This window comes from Scleropages formosus, chromosome 11 (genome assembly GCF_900964775.1).
Source record: "Scleropages formosus chromosome 11, fSclFor1.1, whole genome shotgun sequence".
Classification (NCBI taxonomy): Eukaryota; Metazoa; Chordata; class Actinopteri; order Osteoglossiformes; family Osteoglossidae; genus Scleropages; species Scleropages formosus.
Genome location: NC_041816.1, coordinates 7,542,162 through 7,558,847, shown reverse-complemented (window position 1 = coordinate 7,558,847; position 16,686 = coordinate 7,542,162). Strand labels below are relative to the sequence as shown.

At 41.8% G+C, this 16,686-nt stretch overlaps 1 long non-coding RNA gene across 1 annotated transcript; it reads left to right on the top strand.

The window, feature by feature from the left end:
* Window positions 1–3,942: 3,942 nt before the first annotated feature.
* On the top strand, window positions 3,943–15,240 carry LOC108934630 (uncharacterized). The gene is made up of 3 exons (XR_001966144.1): window positions 3,943–4,014; window positions 13,294–13,358; window positions 15,169–15,240. It is a non-coding gene; the product is annotated as an uncharacterized LOC108934630 (long non-coding RNA).
* Window positions 15,241–16,686: the final 1,446 nt, after the last annotated feature.

The window sequence follows — 16,686 nt, the reverse complement described above, 5'->3', positions numbered from 1 at the left end:
CCAGTATGAGATGGGAGGCGTAGGCTGGCTGGTATGAAGTCAACCTTTCTCACTGCAGATTGGCAGTTCCAGAGTCCCATGGAGAAATGAAAGCATGATGGAGGGTTTGACAGACGAGGATTAAACCAGGCTACTGTAGCAACAGGAGCATTCGGGTCTCCAGTGGTGGCAACGTTGGACAACTCAGTTGCCGTAGACAACTTTAATGGTTGACATGTTAGACACAACATCCCTCACAAAACGCGTTGCCTACATGCGCCCTAACCAACTGCAAAATACAGTTCAACAAATAAATTAATAAAAATACCACGGACAACTACACAAACACACAACCGACTGCTTCTGACTATCTGCACAACTACACGACAAGAATGCACATTGGGAAAAAGAGGTAGCAAAAATAAACTTACCTGAAACATGACAAACTGCAGTGACGGTCCTCCAATGCAAAATATAATGCACATTTATCACATCTTCTGAGATGCATGTTCAACCACGGTAGAGACTTCCCCACGGTCAGCGGACACTGAGATTGCACCAAAACAGTGGCATCAGAGAGTCAGGGAGCTACATTAATATAATATAATGTATATAATATACACACATATATACATCCTCAGAAGGACCTTTACATTGTATATTAAACTGAGGTGATGAGCAGTGAGGGAATAGTGGGGGCAGTGAGAATGATGTGATGGGGTGTTATTTTAATCCCAATGCCTGGTGCTTTCTTGTTCAAGACATGTTAAGCAACACACACCCAGGGGCCTTGGTTCAATCCCCAGAGCTGGATCCCTCGATGAACTGCCTGTTCATTACATCCAAGCCATTGTCAGAACACCCTGCATTCTGGCCACAGATACAGGACTTAATCATAGATCAGGGCACCTTTTTCGGAATCACTGAACTATATGTTTCTTACATGACCCTTAGTGTCAACACTATCATGTATGTTAGTTTACCATATGTGTTGTAACATAAGTGAATTTCTGGAAAAGACTTCACCACTACTGTATATACTCCATAAAATTAATAAAGAAAACCATGCCAACTCTCTGAGCGTTAAATCTCTGCGTACATCATGGTACTTTGGTAATTTTCTGAAATGTTTGTATTCTCAACATTTCTTTTTCCTTCAGGCTCTTTATATAAATTTGGATGAGTATGAAGGGATACATTTAACAAACTGTCCAGCAGGCCGCAGGATGAGTAACTCGCATCCCCTTCCTACACCTCCTTGCACCCCACAGGCCAGAGAAAGAGGAAAATGGCTGATGTCTATTGAGTATTAGGACGCTGAGGTGCTGGGAAAGGTAAATGGTCTGACGTTCAAAGAGCCATCACAGTGATGACTATCTGTGTGAATTATGAGCACTTATGTGTAGAGAGATTTATCAAACCCCTCATTTGGTTCCTGGAGTCTGGAAAATCTGCAGTTCTTGGCCCCATGCACAAGAAGAATTTTATATGTGTATATCTGTTTGGATTTCTTTTAATTTATATGCCCATTTCTCTTTTTCTATATATTTAAAATAGACGGTGGATACATATGATATATGTAATGGAGAATAAGAACATGTGTATAAAAATTAAATACATAATACATGTAAATGCAAATACACATTGCTGAAACAGCGTGAGATGTTTATTCCTAAAAATGTAGCTGCTTCAATCTGGCTTATTTTCACTGTCTACCCTTGTTTTTGCCCTGTAGGCCTTCAATACTTTGGGAGTAAAGGGTTGAATTATTCAGGGCAAAGCGATGAATTTGGCACCAGTAAACAGAGATTTCTCATCTGTAAACAGCTGCTTGGTCTTAATCAAAGTGTTTGTTTAAACCTTCTCTGACCAGCACTCTTTTCTTATTTAGCTTTGGCTCTAAGGGGCACTACTGGGCCCTTTCCAGTGGGTAAACCTTGTTTTTTCCTTTAAGATTAACGGCAACAGAATTATTCTGAGAGGTAGAAGGCTGGAAGGCTGAGTCCACTTCTCTACCATTGCCTCCTTTGGAGGGGGGCCCTGGTTATTTTTCAAGCACACAGTAGAATTATGGTAAAGAACATAAACAGCAGTAACCTGAGACTCTGCAACCCCCCTATTCAATTAGGGTCCAACTGGTGGTGTCATAGTTGAGTTAGAGCTATTGCCTTTCAGCTGAAGAGCCGAGATTTGAATCTCTACTCCTGTATTAGAAACTTTGATCAAGTTACTTGCCTTGAATTGATACATTAAAACTGTGCACATGTTTAAATAATTTGCTAAGGATAACCTAACATTGCAAGTTGCTTTGGACTAAGGTCTAAGTGTGGTTAATAAGCCAATCCTTCATTTAGCAGAAGCTTTTCTCCAAAGCAACTTCAAATGAACACTATGTAGTGTTATCAACCTAAACCTTATTCACTCAAGGTGACTCAGAGTCACCAATCCACCTGAACATCACGTCTTTGGAAGAAAACCAGAGCACCCGGAAGAAACCCACACAGTCACGGGGGGGAAAACATGCAAACTCCACAGACTGAGTGGGATCAAACCTACATTCTCTCACACCACTCAGGTGCTGTGAGACAGCAGTGCTACTCACTGTGCCACAATGCTGCCTAATAAAAAAGGTAAATCCATTCAAATATATTCTTTACATTTACATTTTTTATTTAGCGGATGATTTTCTCCAAAGGAACTTCTGATGAACTCTATGTAGTGTTATCAGCCCACACACCTTAGTGACCAAGGTAACTTACACTGCTAGATACACTACTTACAATGGGTTACTCATCCATACATCAGTGGAACACACTCTCTCTGTCACTCACACAGTGAGTGTCTCCTCACTCTTCTTAGTAAAATTAATTCTTCCAAAGTTAATTAGTTCACGTCCATGTATACAGCTGCCACTAGTTCATTAATCTTTGGATGCATGCCTATAGTAGTTGGGCTCCCATCAAAGCTGAACCATTCATTCACATACCCAGTGTGTTAAACCGTCCCATGCTAATATGTGAAAACATGACTGTGGATAATCTTCAGGTGGTTAGCTTCAGGGGAGAATAAGACAGTTTGAGGAGATGTTGGAAGAGACATGCTGACATGTGTTTCATCCAGTCCTGGGCACACACATACACACTGGTATGGTGAGAGAAGATATTCTTAAAGTGACAGGCCTGTCATAATCCATTAGTCATATTATTAAAGCCCACGTGCTAAGTAAAGACAGCTTTTACTCTCAGATCTTCTTTGCATCACAAGTGTTAAGTGTAGTGGGGGGTGCGGTGGCGCAGTGGGTTGGACCACAGTCCTGCTGTCCGGTGGGTCTGGGGTTCAAGTCCCGCTTGGGGTGCCTTGCGACGGACTGGCGTCCCGTCCTGGGTGTGTTCCCTCCCCCTCTGGCCTTACGCCCCTGTGTTCCCGGGTAGGCTCCGGTTCCCCGTGACCCCGTATGGGACAAGCGGTTCTGAAAATGTGTGTGTGTGTGTGTTAAGTGTAATTGTTATTCACGCTGAGCACAATCGTACCAGGAAATATGTGTGTGTGTGTTTAGAAAATATATTTTTTAACGAGAAAAGTTAAAAATGTGGAAAATTCCACAAAGCAGTTGCTAATTTTAAGAAGGGGGCTAATTCAGCTGTGTAAAGCTGTGTGTCTCAAGGCCTTTCTGAATCTGTAATCTCTGGATGTTTATCATTTAAGCAGATGAGAAACTAAGATGTTAGAGTTCAAACATGCAAAAGAAGAAATAGCTACATTTACATATATTTCAGCTTTTTCCTACCTACTGCTACTGTACACTTTTAACAGAAAGAGAGGTGGAACAAAGAGGAGCAATGCAGAATGACGTGGCAGCACAAACATGTGGTGTCCATTAACCCCTCCTTTCACTACCCACACCCCACATTGACATCAGGGCAGGGCGAGACCCGCAGCAAAATAAGCAGATGCTGAAATCGTCTTTGAAGGCCAAGTGCATGGTCCTCTTCTTCTCCTGCCAGCGGAGTGTGGTGAGGCTACCACAACTCACTGGTGAGTTCCAGGGGGAGACCACACTGACCCGCCTTTTCTGGTTGTGCTTTCAGCATTGGAGCTTGTTCTGAGCACCCTAAGATAAGCAGAATTCTCTACAGGGTGTGTTCTGCTGCTGCAAGCCCGGGAACAACAGATACTTAAGTTCCACTGTATTGCACTTAGAGTAAATGCTGCGTCAGATTTTTTTATTGAAAGACACCAAATAGCAGGAGACTGAATAGTTGTTATTGCTCCTGTCTTGCAGCTGCAGGATCTAGTTTTGAACCTTACTTCCTTCTGTTGTGCCTTGCATAAGGTAATTGAAGACAACTTTTACCTACAACAACAACACTTAGCTACTCAGACTTCCACAGTCCAGTCTGTACCTTTCTCCCACACTGACTGCACCTGGACATGGGCACCTAATAAGAGGTAGCTGATAATCAAAGGTGGTAAGAGTGGTCTATGCTTCAGCATGCCAAACTCTGTTGTTGGCAAAATAAGGTTAACTGGGTTGTTATATTGTCAGACTTTCAGATGAAAGTCAAACAAAGATGTGGCTACAGTGAAGGAACAGCGAATGGGGGAGACAACCAGTTAACCATCTAGTCAGGTGACAGACATTGAGGTAAAAGTCAGTTACCACTATTGAGACAAGCAATGGAGTGACTGCCAACATGTCATTATACATGTCATCATAGGTCTTTATATTTTACGTCCATGTTTAGACATAATAGAAATATGCACCCCTGTCAGTCTCATAACCAGACGCATCACAGCAGTAACAGCCAACGTGATGACATCCAGCAAGGTGACAGAAAATGTTTAGATTGCTGCCATACAGAGAATGGAGTCATGATGCCCAGTACACATTACATTGGGGATGAACTCTAAAACATAGGTGGTCAGCGTGCAATGTCACAGTCACACAGAGCCACATCACACATACAGGCATAATAGCTTCACTGACAGAGTTCTGGCTGGTGAAAGAAGGCCTTGTGTAAAAATAGTGAGACTCATTTCCATTCAATTAGAGCTCTCTCAGTGTTTCACCTTGTCTGCAAAGTTTAGAAACCAGGAGGTGGGGTTTTGTTGTGTTTAGGGAGTCAGGAATTCTCCGTCTTCCAGAGGAGGTGCATTGAGTAAACACAATGGTGAGGCACCAGAGGTTTCCTATAAATGTTATTTTCCATTTCCCTGCACCAGTGCATCCTGGAAAAAAAGTATTGGTGAACTGAAAGCTGATGTGTGCACAAAAATGGTGGGGACTCACAAGGCACAGAAATGGAAGAGTCACCATCCCATAAGGTGGAGCAGAGGCATATCATCCAATTGTGCACTCCACTGTTGCGGAAAACGCGCCATGCCATGATCACGGTAAATTGTTAACATTCATAATGAGGGAAAAAACACGTCAGGACATGTGTGACTGCACATAAGAATTATATTCCAGTCATGGCGGCCTGACAGACATCATTTGGAGAATAGCTTTCTGTGCAGGACCTGTTAGGAGTTGATGTTGGCTAAATGAGCAAGCTCATCTATTTGGGAAGTGCCTGGAACTTGTAACGTGGTGATGAAAAACTGCTTTTTAGTGCTTTCGAAACTAGAGAAACTGATTTTCCCTTTGATGCTGTGGCAACTGCTGAAACAATATGTTCAAGAAGTATGAGTCAAACTAATACTGTCTTTAAATTATTTATCATCCAGAGGGATGCACATAGCCTACAGTTTTACAGCTCAATATTTACTGAAGCAATTCAGGTTAAGTAGCTTTGCTCAAGTTTATAACCACGCTCGTTTTCCCAGGAGTGAAATCTAGTACCTTCCAACTGAGTAACCCCGAGTTACTGATCACAATTACACAAACGGTGCTGTCAAAAAGTAATTACATAACAACCAGACAAACTCAATAAATTAATAACATAATTTATAAAGAGATCCCTCCTTGAATCCCTGTTATCGTTCATGTTTCCATGTGTTTTAGGAATGGGAATTTAAGCACCGGTCCTCTGATTGCAGAGTAAGCAGTCTAAGCAATATTCTACTCACCAGCTCAGGGGGCATAGTGCATACAGCATGTGCAGACATGTACACATTGACAAAAATAAACACACAAAAGCACTTCTACACTTACACGCACACACACGCACACACACGCACACACACACACACACACACAGCTGCATCCATCAGTTGTAATAACTGAAATTGGTGGAAGAGTGACAGAACAAAAAATAAGTGAAGTTAAATCTCCTGGATTAACAGAGTTTGGCACACCCATGAAAAGGGAAGAGAATGACCCCGAAAAAGGACTGTTGTTGCTGCATTTCTGAAATATCCTGATAATGTGCCTTTTCACACACTTTCATATTAACCATTGGCCTTTGCAAATACAGAAAACCCATCACAAAAACAATTATCCTGTGGGATATGATAAAGTAGGCAATTTCATGCCCTGCTGCTTGAGTTGTTGTGTGCTAGTCAAGTTGATTTGTAAATCGTGTCCGTATATCATCTTTATTTTTGCCTCTGCATAACAGCACTAAAGGAGTTTCTAACAAAAAAAAAAAAATTAATTGTCAAAGATCAAGTTTAAATAATGCTTTGCTCAGGAGGAAATAACTCAGAAGCATCCCACACAAGCAAGAGTATGTCCCACATAAAAGCTGTTCTGGGGAAATTACGTAATTTGGAATAAATTTGTTATTCTGTTATCAGCATGAATTGTGATTATAACATTAATGCTCACTTAATTATACAAAGGTATGGCATATACCAAACAAAATGTATTACACATAAAATTCTATCCATTTTCATATTTCTATTGTATCACTTTGTAGAAATTTTATTTTACTTTATTTAGCGTTTTTATTTTGATTGCTTTTCAAAAGTGACCTGCAGTTTTAAAGCACAGTTTTTAGAAGAGCAGTTTTTGAACATCTGACAATTGCAGGTAACAATCACACAGCTGACATTTCAATGCCCCCCCCTTAACCCTTCAGCTACCTGTGCGCAAATCTGTTTTATATTTGTTATTGTTTTTCCAGCACTGGATAAAAGGCAGTTAAAAGTTGGTCGTTAAATCAACATAGAGGTAAATATTGAAATATTGCTCACACCTCAAACTTCATACACTATGAGCATGACACACACATCTGCCGCATTCTTCTTGTCCAAAACTATTCATGCACAGCTCTTCAAGACGTTTTATTTTTTGTGGGAGCTAATGGACAGATTGGCTGGAAAATGAACCTTTACTGAAGTAAATTAGAACATGATTGAAGAAGCCCCTTTTTGTACCAAAGACAATCCTTAACTGCAAAGTATTTGAGCTGCTAATGCTTTAAAGGACCCCCTGTGTGGCTGGTCACAATTATTCTGATCTGCTTAGTGTTTTCACTTGCATGGGTCTTCTCCCAGACTCCCAGATGGATGTCCACTATGGTGTTGGTTATCCTAATTGACATTTCAAAGACCAAACACTATGACTGGGTGGTCTTGGTCTGTTAGGACAGCCCTCCAGCTGATGGCACAAGGCAAGGTCAGATTCTTCATCCTGATTAGATGAAAGATAGTAGATGATACAGTAGAGCAAGTGCTTCACAGTCATAGAACTTGGGTTTCAATCACAGATCCTGCTCTATTTCCCTTGATCAAGGTAATTACACTGAATTGGTACAATAAAAATCACTTTCCTTTATAAATGACTGTACTCAAGAATCACCTACATTCAAATCTCTTCTTTTGTTGATACAACACACTCTTTACATTGATCTCGATGATGTACTATAGGTTGTTTTGGAGAAAAGCATCTGCTAAATTAATGAATGTAAATGTGAAATGTAATATAGATCACTTTAAGTGGCTTTGTGCTCAATCCAACATAAGATGCCTTTGAGAGACATTTTTAGAGACCTGTGGACAGTGAAAGTCAACTTAAAAGTATAAAAAAGTAACAAGAGTTGTTTGACCATCTCAAACTAATTCCATATTATCCCAACCCCCCAGCCAAACCCCCTCGATCAACACATGGCCTGTAGGCTTGATCCATTCAACATCTGATGAGATAAGCCCTCCTTTTTTTCACATCGCCCTTTTTTTGCTTTCCAGATTCAAATTACAAAAATGACTAATGCCTCCTTTTAGTGATGCATGAGTTATATCTGGTGGAAGAAGGAGGGAGGAGTGCTTAATAAACAGCCCAGTAGGATGTAATAAATATAAGCCGCAAGTTCTCCTGGTCACACACCCATTACAGGTGCTGCACTCAAACTAAGAACATCTGGAGGCGTTTTTTTTGCCTGCTAATATCCTCCATTTGCCCGTAAAGTTAATTTGCACAAATCTGCTATGGTGGGATAGCAGCTGGCCAGAGCACTAGGCTAAAGGCTTTCTTTTTTATTTCTTCTTCTTTCCTGATTTTATTGTTGTTCTGGCAGCCCTTAACCAAGCCTGTCATGCAATGTGTAAAAAGGTCTGATCATGTGTCAAATATTGACATTGGCCTTGCTGGATAGGTGGGTGGAATAGGAAGATGTTTGGCTGTACACTGGCTCAGTATCTTACAAACACATGTGGGACCAGAAGCCTGTTAGTAACTTTAGTACTTCATAAAAACCAAAGTTACTTTATCCACTTTTACCTTTACTTTTGTCGAATAATACAGATGTTCAAGGCTATTTGCTGTTTAGGTTCAGTAAAAATCACACATACAACTATAATTGCTAAAGTATGTTGTAAGACCTTATTTCAATATTAAAAAAAATATTAAATGAAAATATTAAATTTAAATGGCGGAAAATAAAAATACCCCTCCTCATGCTGCTTTTCAATATAAACAATTTGTTTTATTACTGGTTCACTGACATTTAGGAAGACCAGACCTAGAACTGTACGCACTGAATTAAGGCAGTTGGTGTACTTTGCTGTATTTTTGACAAAAAACATAAGGGATATTTGTGCTGGAACAAAAAGGTTTCAGAAAATTGGTGAGGAAAACCCAGTGAATAAAAAACGAGAAAATGTTTGTGCCCATGGTAACATCGTAACATGAAAAGACAACTCATATTACAAGTTACTTCTTATTACATTCAGTAATACTTTTAGTTTATCAATAAATAGGTCAAATAGGGGACACAGATGCTTGGGAAAGAAATTATTTTCTTAAGAAACGTTGTTTTCTTAAGGAACGTTGTTGTGTCCTGGAGAAGATATTAAAGGAGAATTGGAGCATCAGAAGCCTCCCTAACAGAGGTTCAACTGTGAAGTGGCCTTTATTAAACCCTGTAAATCTATTTCACTAACAGAAGCAGTGCTCCAGGGTCCTGTGCCAGTCCTCGTAGATCCCGTAGACGGAGGAGGGGGATCGGGCCCTGCAGCCTGCCGCTCGTCGGTCCGGCGACACTGCATTCATGTCTGAAGGGAAGTTAATTGGTTTGGCGTGACGCCGCTGAAGGCAATTACAGTGAGAGCAATGAGAGAGTTTATCCTGCTCTTAATCCCGCAATGCTGTGAGATTGATGCCAGACTTGAAAACATCTGCACAAGGATGTAATTAGGCTGTTGCGGATACATATGGAGGAGAAATGCATTCAGGAAAATGTGCTGTGAACTACAGAATCTATTAAAGAAGCCATGTCCCTTTAAAGTAGAGGACAGCAGGTGGTGTGACTGTTAAGTGTTGTTGCTTTGCATTAGTGTTTGAATGCCACACCCTTCTGTAGTACTCCTGATGAAGGTACTTACCCTGAACTGATACAGTAAAACTTACTCATATCTATAAATGGGTAAATCAGTGCAAGGAGCTTAACGTTCTAACTGGCTTTGGAGAAAATAGTCAGATTTTAATAAATAAATATAAATGTAGACAAGGTAAAAGTAGACAATGTTCAAGAGGTGAATTCAAAATATGAAGAAATTCCAGGGTGTTTTTAGATACTATCTCTGAAACTGTAAGGGGCAAAAAAGGCTTCCATATAGTTGTTTACAGCTGATGACAAAATGTATAACCCAAGTGTTAATGTTTGTTGAGATAGCATCAGTACATACTTTTGCCTTTCACTGCACTGCCGATGATAAATGGCTCTGGAGGATCAGAGTCAGCACAGCTCTTTTAAATAAAACTGTGCAGAATATGACAAGCAGAGAAGAAAAACTTTCCAAACCAGTGGCCGAGCCCTGAAAATAGCTGCCTGCAATATACCGAGGACTGGTCATCTGGTCCAGCGGTCCTGCGGTGAGGACACAGCCAGGGAATTGTAGCATCGGTTTCCTGCTTTTGTGCTGAATAGCACTTTATGAGGAAGCCACACGTAGACGTAGGCTGAGACGGCGTCACAGAGCTTCATGCTGCTGTCTCCTGCCAGAACTCTGCGGTCTCCTCTGAACTCCTCATGGGGGGAGGAACAAAGCGACCCGATCCAAAGGCTTTCCCTCCACCACACTTGGAAGCATTTTTCTTCCATAAAAGTATATGTGACTTGCAGCTGGGCGCCACACTTGCAGCTAAAGTCCTGCTGGAGCTATTCCAGTAAGGACCCGAAGGAAATTCATCTCCATTAGATCACGCTACTGCGCTCATTTAATTATCCTGTTTGCTGGAGCTCCTGCTCCTCTAATAAAACTCAACAGGAACCGTGTACCAACGTTTCTGTTTCAAGGTTTTAAAAAGATCCTTCGATGTTTTCCGTGTCTCTGAAAAGGCCAATATTAGCCACCCAGCAGCTTTTCGGTCATGGTAGCCATCTTACATACGGAAGAGGGCTATGGCTTTGGACGAAAATTGACTGTTTCGGTCACATTTTTGCTCCATTTTCCAGCCAGCACTGGGCCAGCCAAGCTAATATCTTGCATGGGGGAGTTTTGGTCTCGCATTCCTGCTCTTGTGAAATAATTTATGTGCACCCTTTGCGCTCCCCATGCTATAAATACAGTTTCAGGGAGAACAGTGGTATAAAAGGACAAAAATATTAAGCTAACCTGGGTCCAACCTCTTCTAAAACAGTCAGATACATTTTTTTTAGAGAAAAAGTCCTTACATTTTTTTACACTTTGATAAAAATGAAATAACCTTCAAGAATATGTCAGAGAAATATAATTAACTTTTCAGTCGAATTCAGTTTATTTTCACACAAGGTTGCTGTAAATGCTCCAAAATTACCGTTTTAACAGAAACAGTTAGCAATAGGGCTAGCCAGCTGGCCACAGCAGTGAGGAAAACAAAACACTCCCAAGCTACAAAAACGAGAGAAAAATAAACCTCTGAGGGGTCAAAATAGTGGAGGTTACCCACCCCCTCCTGGGCATGAACATTAACTGTTTGTGGCCACACCCGTGTCCATCCAGATTGCACCCACACCTGGACTTGGCTCATTGAGAAAACAAGCTCCAGGTGTGGCCAGTTGGAACGATGAGTGCCATATAGAATGGGATTCATGCAGAGTTGAGAGAAAGCTGCTCTTATGTTCTCGCTGGATTTGACACAAGTTCTTTGAAGTTGTGATGATACAGCTGAGAGATTTTGTTTGTCTTATGTCTATGTACACTGTGGATGTCAGTCTGAGTTAGTTTTGTTTCATGAGCTAATTGTTAATTAATAAATAGCAATATCAATGAAGAAGAAACCTTGTTGGAAGTCCAGCTACAAATGTCTGGTCACTCCTTTAACCTAACACATTCTGGCCTGCCACACTATTATTAATTTCACACCTTTGCCCAGCACTTACAATTTTAAATTTATATTCTGAACTATGATGATTTTTCCCATTTATTCAGCTGGGGAGTTTTTACTCTATCAGTTCAGGGTACCACCCTTGATCAGGGCACTGCGATGTGAAGTTCCATGCAGGGACTAATGAAGTATTATACTATCCTGACCTACAGTAGAAGTGGGAATCTGAAGTCCTTCAATTAGGAGGCAACGGATCTAATCATAATCTTACCAATACAGACAATACATCCTCTGGAAAATAAGAGAACTTGATTCCATGTTAGGGGTGCGGTGGCACAGTGGGTTGAACCACAGTCCTGCTCTCCGGTGGGTCTGGGGTTTGAGTCCCGCTTGGGGTGCCTTGCGACGGACTGGTGTCCCGTCCTGGGTGTGTCCCCTCCCCCTCCGGCCTTACGCCCTGTGTTACCGGGTAGGCTCCGGTTCCCCGTGACCCCATGTGGGATGGGCGGTTCTGAAAATGTGTGTGTGTGTGTGTGTGTGTGTGTGTGTGTGTGTGTGTGTGTGTGTGTGTGTGTGTGTGTGTGTGTGATTCCATGTTTCTGATTCCTGAAAATTGTGCTTCCACCATTTGACATCTGAAAAAATTTGTCTGAAGTTACCTGTTGAAAAAATTTAGAAAGTGAATACTTCATCTAGAGAAGGGGGCACGGTGGCGCAGTGGGTTGGACCATGGTCCTGCTCTCCGGTGGGTCTGGGGTTCGAGTCCCACTTGGGGTGCCTTGCGGCGGACTGGTGTCCCGTCCTGGGTGTGTCCCCTCCCCCCTCCGGCCTTACACCCTGCGTTGCCGGGTAGGCTCCGGTTCCCCTGCGACCCTGTATGGGACAAGCGGTTCTGAAAATGTGTGTGTGTGTGCGCTTCATCTAGAAGGAATTTTCATTTCCATTGCTCCTCATCTGTGAAACAAGTGTCTCTTGTGGTGGGTAAGAACAACATCAACTTTCCTCTCAGGTTCAGAAGCCTTTAATGCAATACATGCGCACAGGTGAGCCTCCTGGGAGAATCACACCGAGGCAGGCAAGCAGGCAGATGTTTATACACACAGGGGCAGGGTTGTTACTTCTACCCCAAGCTTGTCTATAGGTGTAGGCGCAAAAGACACCCTTTCATCACAACACACCAGTCACATTTAGTCACGTACGCAGGTCCTCATTTTCGGACACTCTAATCCTGTTCTAAGTACACATGCCCGTAACCGAAACCGCTGCAATTTCTGGTCTCGCGCTAGGGCGTTCTCATACAAGCACATGCTTCCTTATCTTAGAGGAACAGTCTTCATACAAACAGCGGCCCAAAAGCGTGTACAAAGTTCACATAATTATTGTACAACAACTTAATGTTACAGAATAGAATAAGTAAAACAGAATTTCATCCCACACTCTCATGTGAGGGAGCAGGCTCAGCACACTTTAGTGCTGCTTTCTGGTTTTTTTATGTACCAATTTACAAAGAACAGAAGGGACCCCAACCCCCCTTTCAGCCCTTCTGGGTACAAGTTGAGTGTCAGCTGCCGTCAGTGTAAACATTAAAGAGAAACAGAGAAGTTTGTGTGTCTCTTTTCTGCCAGGTCCACCATTACTGAGCTGACTGCACCTTGCCACAGATGGTCTGTCACATCCACACGTGCACCAGGTAGGAGCTCTGTGCTTTTTCCTCCTTCCACCCTCTGTAACTTATGTATGATTTGCCACTCTCCTGCAAACACTCAACTGCGGAGTTCCCTGATCTCAGGATGCTCCAGTTTGTCCGGCAGAACAATCGATTTGGAAAGGAGAGAGGAGCCAACTTCAACGCCTTTCTGATTAGTTGAACATGGCTCTTTCAGAACTACTCCTCTGCTGTTCTGTGGGAAGCTGAAGGATGGGTCCTTTTCTGAGTGTGGTGGATTGAAGTGGAACCCAACACTGAGGGGGGGTGGGGGTCCCAGAACTACATTTCCCATAAGGCCACGATGGGCAGAAAGGTACTAAAAGGGTAAACAAATAGTGTTTAAGAAAACACAATCCCATCTGAATGTCAACATGCTGTTGATTTACTTTAAATACAGAGCATGTGTCATTTTTTTAATAAATCATTTTTATTTTCAACATGAGAGAAGTGATAGACTTCCTATAGACAAAAATGTTCTCTGAGTCCAAAAAAATCATTTTCCCCAAACTGAACTTGGAAAAATAAATCAAATCCGTTTGTGCTCACCAAACACAGACTTCATGCAGACAATTATAGATTAGAGTGTACCAACACTGGATGTGTGGGAGCAATAAAGTCAAGAGCAATAAATTTAAAAAAAAAAAATGCTTCCCAATATTAATTTTCAGAGGTTCGTTTGACGAGTTGTTCACTTTCTATCATTTCCTATTAGAAAAATCTGGAATCCCGTCAAATCAAGTATGTCGAGTCCCCTAAGGACATGCAAAAAACCTCTCCTTTCACATTTCATGTGACTGTGGGGCTTTTGTATATTCATGTGTCTTGTTTCTAATTCCACCAAGACATTTTTTTAAAATCTCACAAAGGTGAAACAGGCTGCTACAGTCCTCAATCTAATAATGGAGATGCCTAGAGTCTCAAGGAAATAATCAAGCAAAATGAAATTAGTTTCAACATCTAATCTAATTGGTGGAGTCAAGATAGTCACACGAATGGCACTGTTGTCAAACTTAAGAGGGTTAACCTAAGCTTTTTTTCATTCACTCAATTATGATTTTTCCAGATGAGGATGTAAACATGTCCTCTTATATATCTGATGGCATTACTTGGTGATATTAATCTTATAATCAGATAGCCACCTACCACTTTTTTCTACTCCGACCCAGGTTGTTCTGGTTATATTAGTAACAGTGAAAAACATAAAAGTGTGCAGCTACCAGTCATCATAGAACAAGTCTTTGCAACTCACCTGACTCTCTTTAGAGAATCTTTCCAGCAAGTGGTATAATGGCTAAAGCCATTGCCTCAGATCCCACCTCCTACTGTTGTACCCTTCAAGACACCAACCCTGAATTGCTCCAGTAAAAATTATCCTGCAGTATAAATGGATAAATTATTGTCAGTGGCTTAGTGTACAAAACACTTCAAGTTGCTTTTCCGAAGTGTCAAATAATTTATAATTATTGATAATCTTTCATGTTGAAACCAGAGATCAACAAGCTATATAAAGAAGAATGTCAGAAACAGATGGTCATGTATTTTAAAGGTTTTCATGATTTCCATGCTGTTGTCACCAAATAATATTAAACGAATTATGAAAATTTATATAAGCATCAGTCACTGTCAATCAAAGTGTAGCTAGTATTGAACATGTGTATGGACAGGTTGTCACAAAGTGCTGCAGATCTAATTTTCCAGATGTATCACTCTAAAAGCCCTGAGAGCCATGTTTCATTGACTTTAAGGGCTTTGGTAGTCTGCTCCACTGAGCTGCTCTGTGACCCTTCTGCAGATGATTGACAGCCTGCAGCATCTCTGCAGCCACTCCACAGTCCACATCTCCCTCCCACCAGGAGGAATCCACCAGCTGGCCATGGTAAAACAGGTCACCACCTGCAGGGGGCCTTTGCTTGATTGAACAACTTCTGTGGCCACCAACTGCGTGTGGCCGATCACTTGTCCAGTGGAGGGCTGCACTGAGATGCTATGGGGACAGCATAATGATGCCACATCTTCTGGCAACCATCAGGTATGCCTCAAAAAGTCACCAGGTTCTTTCCACATTTATTTATTTATTTATTGTGATCAGAAACAGATCTTCAGCAACATAGGGCAAGCTTTAAGCTGTAAAATTGGCTTCATGTAGCCAGAGTTTAACGTCTGTGTCATCGATGTTCGTCAGATACACTGGTGTGTACATGGGGCAGTGAGTTAGCAGATGCTCTGCGGTTTGTTGCTCCTCTCCGCATGGCCATCCAGGGCTGTCTGCTAGTCCCATTTTGTACATGTGTGCCCTGAATCGGCCTTGCCCGGTGTGTAGTCGGTTTAGGCGCTCCCAGCAGTGTCGGTGTAGCTGGCTTCCAGGTGGTTTAGAGGACGGCACTGGGATAAATCTGTGTAGACATAAGCCACTGTCCTTAGTTCATTGCTCTTGCCACTCAACTTCCACCCAGGCCTTTGGTGACAGGCCACTGCTGTTGTCAAGCAGCTGATGCGCACTGATGGAAAGGCCTGTAAAGCAATGAGCTTTTATCGTTTAAGGAGTGTTTTGCCAGTGCTATACACTGTGCATTTCTCCTGATATCAGGTGGAGGTATACCACTTACAACAGGTAAGTAATTCGTTGCTGTGGAGCAGATGCAGCCAGACACAATTCTCATTGTGGTGCTCAACGGGCAGTCTACTTTGTTAATGTGGGTGCTTCTAGCCCATACTGGTGCACAGTATTCTGCTGTAGAGTATATGAGTGCTATTGATGTTGTTTGTAGGACTTTGAAGTTTGCTCCCCATGAGAGGCCAGCTAGTCTTCTCAATAAGTTGTTCCTTGCATTTACTTTCTTTGACAGTTGGTCTAAATGACGTTTATAAGAAAGTGCTCTGTCAAGTGTTGCTCCAAGGTATTTTGGGAAATTGTTAGAAGGAATAGCATTCCCTTTGCATGTAACTTTCAGTTCGTAGTCTGCTAATGCATTAGTAAGGTGGAAGCAGCTACATACAGTATTACTGGCACTGAGCTTGAGTCTCCATTTTTGAAAGTAGTCGCTTTGTTTAAATCAGAACTTAATGACATTTCTATTTGTTTGAAATTTTTTGCTGCAGTTAATAGAGCGATGTCGTCTGCATAGATGAACTTCTTGACCGCTGTTGTTGGTATATCAGAAGTATATATGTTGAACAGCAGAGGAGCAAGAACTGATCCTTGGGGAACACCGTTTTTTAGGAATCTTTTCTTACTGTTATCCTTCCCTATTGTCATTGTGAAGCTTCGGTTGGTTGTCAGAGTAAGTATAAACTTAACCAACATCTTTTT